Genomic DNA, 5,000 nt, shown 5'->3' with positions numbered 1-5,000 from the left:
TGTCGTCGTGTACGAGATGACCTACTTACCCGTTAGTTTTCCAAGTTGTATTATGTGTTGACTTAGTTGACGTGTCATGTGCTTGGATGATTAGCGTACGGGTCATGTATGGTGCGCTTGCTTCAGTTGAAGGGATGTACTAGTACAGTTGTATTAATTGTTTATTTCACGATCTGGTCTTTGGCTGGATCGTGAAAAACGCTAAGTCCCAAATCCTGAACTCGAGAAGAAAGCGCCAATGACAACGTTTTTGACTGGAGCTCCCTAGCATTCGGCTTTTTTCACTTTGAAGGGATGCACTGTTGTATGAATTGTTTATTCACGAACTGGTCGTTTGATTGGATCGTGAAAAAACGCTCAGTCCCAAATCCCGAACTCGACAGGAAAGCGCTGATTGCAAACATTTTGACTGGAAGTCCCTTGAAAATGGCGTTTTCGTTATTGGCATTATGTTGCACGTTTATTGTGGCTAGAACATTAATTATTCACAAATGGCACCAAAGCTTGGCAAAAGTCGCGAAACACTCCTATCTCGACGCACCAGCAATCGCAACTTGATGCAAAATAAATTGCACGAGCTAATGATACTTGTACCATGCACAGTACACCGTACCAAAATATACCCCTGAAAGTGTGCAATTTGGTGCTACCCTAGGAATATGTATGGAGAAGCCTAGCTACGTGTGTCGCACGTTCCAAGTTGCATGGACGTCGAACAGAGGCATGCAAAAGCACCTATCTAGGGAATTACTCTACGTTCTAGTAGCAAGTGCGATTTTCCGGTCCAGCACGGCAGTACGCCTGCACGCATACACTCCATGTACCAAAAATGTACCAACCTAGGCGTTGCTCAGTAGCTTTTGGCGTTGCTCAGTATTTTTGGCGGCACATAGAAAAAGTATTCGAGTTCAGATTTTTGGGACTTAGCGTATTTTTAAAACCAATAACGAAAATTAAATTTTAAATCGGTAAACGGCTAGGAGTTGCTCAGTAGCTTTTTGCGCAACGTGGCAAAAGTATTCGAGTTCAGATTTCTAGACGTAGCGTATTTTTCAATCATAATAAACCGAATCAAACATAACAATGATGAAACTTACACCATGTCCCAAGGTTGTGCACAAAACGTAACGATAAAGTGCTGGCGAAGTTAGAGGTGCACCAAAATTGTGTACCGATCAGGAAAGTACTCTACGTTCCTATGATTTGGGTGAAAAGTGTTGATTAACTGCTGGTTAGAATAGACAGTTGCTTATCATACACATCGCAAACGAACACCCCTTAGTGAGCATTAGCAAAAGTCAATGGCACAAAGCAAATGCAATACAAACTGATCAAGTACATTAAAGAACGCTACGTAGCAGGACTTCTTTCCAAGAATGGTGTCCGCAACGGAGTGGCAAGCGTCCTTCCCAGGTTTTCCTAGTAAACCTTGTATGGTAAACATACCCAAGCGTGTCTGTAAGCACGCAACGAAAGTCACGAACGGGCACATACCTAGGGAATGTATTCTACGTACTTGACTTTTGTCCAAGAATGGTGTCCGCGACGGTCGGGCACTGCGACGCAATAACCAAATCCTAGGATTGTAACTTTAGTGTGCACAAACATAAACATTAACGCGTTCGCTCGGGCTGCGCCGTCCGTGTTGAACACAAATGTGGGTGATTATATGCGTGGAGGGACAAAAACATACGAGGAGGAGACAGTTTTCTGCACGATGTGCACAGAGCTCATTTCGTCGTCCCGGGCGAATGGAAAACACAAACATCGCGAGTATCGTTCTAGGTTTCTGTCTATAAAAGGGCAGGCCAAAAGGTGACCGGTTGAGATAAGCATTTTAAGCATACAAACACTTTATTGGAACTTTTGATACAAAAACAAGGTACGTACATGTAGGTTGTACCAACATGGACATCTATGAACGCGTACGCTCGGGCTGCGCCCTCCGTCTTGTACTTTCCCGATCGGTACACAGTTTTGGTGCACTGCTATTCCGACCGGCAACTTGTACCAACATATACATCCATGAACGCGTACGTAGTGTACTTTCCCTGATCGGTACACACTGTTGGTGCACGGCATAAGAAAAGAGCTAAAATGGTCAAACTCAATCCATTTCAACAATAGATAGTCGATAGTAGCTGTGCCGATGAAGTAGGGCACGATGCAAGTTAATGTTGTTTAATGAATAACATGTCCGCCATACATTTCAGCACAAAATTGCTCGGTCAGACCTACAAAGTGCTATATCTCGAATACGAGGCGTCGGACTGGGGGTTGTAGAACAATTTTAAGTTCGTCTAATGATTCTACATCCGATTCTGGATAGCGGTTTTTGACCACTTTTCAATATTTTGTGACACCCCGAACCTAGGGCAGCTCCCTAGCTTTTTTCAAAAATGTGCACCGATCGGCCGGAGAGCTCGTGTGGCTCAAAACATGTTTTCGCTAGTGTAGCACTAAATTTTCGCTCAGACCTAATATCTTGAATACTAAACGTCGCAGACATTGGTCGTAGAACCCCGAACCTCAGCTTAGCTTTTCAAAAGTTAAAACATGTTTTTCGCTAAAACACCTCAAAACGTCAAAACGCACCCTAGCTCTTGTTTTTCAAAAGTTATGGCCATTTAAAGTGAGGGTTTTTGCTTCAAAATAGCTATTTTACCCGTCCCTATGGCCATGCTTTAAATTTTCACGAAAATGCCAGGTCAGACCTAGGGCGGGCCATATCTTGAATACTAAACGTCGCAGACATTGGTCGTAGAACAATTTTAAGTTCGTCTAATGATTCTACATCCGATTCTGGATAGCGGTTTTTGACCACTTTTCAATATTTTGTGACACCCCGAACCTAGGGCAGCTCCCTAGCTTTTTTCAAAAATGTGCACCGAACGGGCCGGAGAGCTCGTGTGGCTCAAAACATGTTTTTCGCCAAAACACCTCAAAACGTGTCGAGAACGCACCCTAGCTCTTGTTTTTCAAAAGTTATGGCCATTTAAAGTGAGGTGGTTTTTGCTTCAAAATAGCTATTTTACCCGTCCCTATGGCCATGCTTTAAATTTTCACGAAAATGCCAGGTCAGACCTAGGGCGGGCCATATCTTGAATACTAAACGTCGCAGACATTGGTCGTAGAACAATTTTAAGTTCGTCTAATGATTCTACATCCGATTCTGGATAGCGGTTTTTGACCACTTTTCAATATTTTGTGACACCCCGAACCTAGGGCAGCTCCCTAGCTTTTTTCAAAAATGTGCACCGAGCGGGCCGGAGAGCTCGTGTGGTTTCAAAACATGTTTTTCGCCAAACCCCTCAAAACGTGTAAGGAACGCACCCTAGATGATAAAAAGTGCAATCAGAATGTCAATCGACAACTTTGTTGGGGGTACCATTTTTACTCTACGGGCCAGTAGCTTAGGCGCGCCAACAGCGCTTTCCTTTCGGGTTCCCATTTTTGCCCTCCTGGGATTATGATCATTTGCTCATTGCCTACTATAGGAGGGTACCTTGCTACGAGGTCAAACATGAAGATTGCACCAAATCGTAGTTTTTACCTCTATTTAGTCGTAGGAGCATGGTTTGCAGTGGCAGTGGGTCATTAAGCCCCCGTTTGGGTCATACGTCCCTCCGCGATAAAAATCGTCGTATGCCCATAGTCCGAACTAATGAAGCAAAAGTGGTGTCTGGTGGGCTCTGCCGATGATTTTAACCTATGATTTTGAGCTTCCACCCCATAAAACGTTCCCTGGAGTAGTACATCACGGGTCTACGGACCCAAAGACTTCGTCGTGATGGTTTCTAGTAAAAAAGTTGTAACAGCTAAGGGTTTTGAATACGCGTATATTAACCATTGCTTGAAACTAAGCTTCGTTGTCTTTAAACTCTGCAAGACCAATCGAACTTCTTAGGGAAACCCGAAGGATTCACGCTAAGCTCGATGAGCTATTATGGGTAGTGGTGCATGATCTGGTGTTCCTTGGATCTAATCCAATGAATAAATTTATGAGGGTATATATGGTGCAGGGCACAAAGCGTGATGAAACCGGGTCTCCCTACCAAATGTGGCATATTTTTTCCCTGAGAGCGAAGCTCAGACCCACGTAGGGGAGAGCGAAGTGGAACTTAAATGTTCTATGCAGCAAATGTTCGCCATGCGGATAAACAAGTTGGAATAGTTCAATGTAGTGTAATGCAAACACGAATCGCAATAACGATACGGGACCCAGAAGCAATTCTGCGGATCCCTCGGGGAGTGGTGAGTTGATATAAATTAGAGGTGAAAGTCCAAGTTGTTCAAGCTCCGGCTCGGCAGCCGATACGAGGTTCCTGTTGGGTTTTGTACATCGCGCAGAGGCGCCGTTCGGTTCTAGCAATGATTCCCGCCACCATGTTCCATGCGTGCAGAGATCCGTTAGAGCTCGTTCAATGTGTCCCGCCGTGATTACGAAAAGTCCAACAGTTGACCGTTGGGGTGCGTCAAGTAAACGCGCAGAGATGCCGTTCGGTTTAGAGCAATGTCTCCCGTATCACGTTGGAGTTCTTCCACTAGTGCAGAGAGATCGCTGAACCGTTCAATGTGTCCCGTCGTGGTGTGCTTGTACCGAACACTTAGGATACACCATGCTTTGTTGGTTTGGGATAGGAGTGGTCGCGCAACTGCCTCCACGCCGCAAAGTGCCAGTTCGGATTGAAGGTCAACTTTAGCCGTTCAATGCATCAGTCGGTGGGTGTTCAGATGGCATCACAACTTCCCCTAGGTGCTTAAGTTGGTTGGGTTGTAAACATGTGCACATGCGCAGAGTATCGTGCGTACTAGCAAAGTCTCCCGTCACGGTGGTTATGAATGAGTTCCATTCAGTGCAGAGAGATCGTTAGTGCGTGCAATGTGTACCAGTCGATGTGTCGTACCGGAATACAACCCCGCTTAGAGGCCCGTCGCTCGAAGAGGACAAGCAAGAGTGCGCAGAGTGCCGTACTGGCCTAGCAATGTCTCCAGACAGA

Source organism: Anopheles arabiensis, assembly GCF_016920715.1.
Source record: "Anopheles arabiensis isolate DONGOLA chromosome X unlocalized genomic scaffold, AaraD3 X_pericentromeric_contig0003, whole genome shotgun sequence".
Lineage (NCBI taxonomy): Eukaryota > Metazoa > Arthropoda > Insecta > Diptera > Culicidae > Anopheles > Anopheles arabiensis.
The sequence above is the reverse complement of the archived record's forward strand: the minus strand, read 5'-3'. Positions refer to the sequence as shown.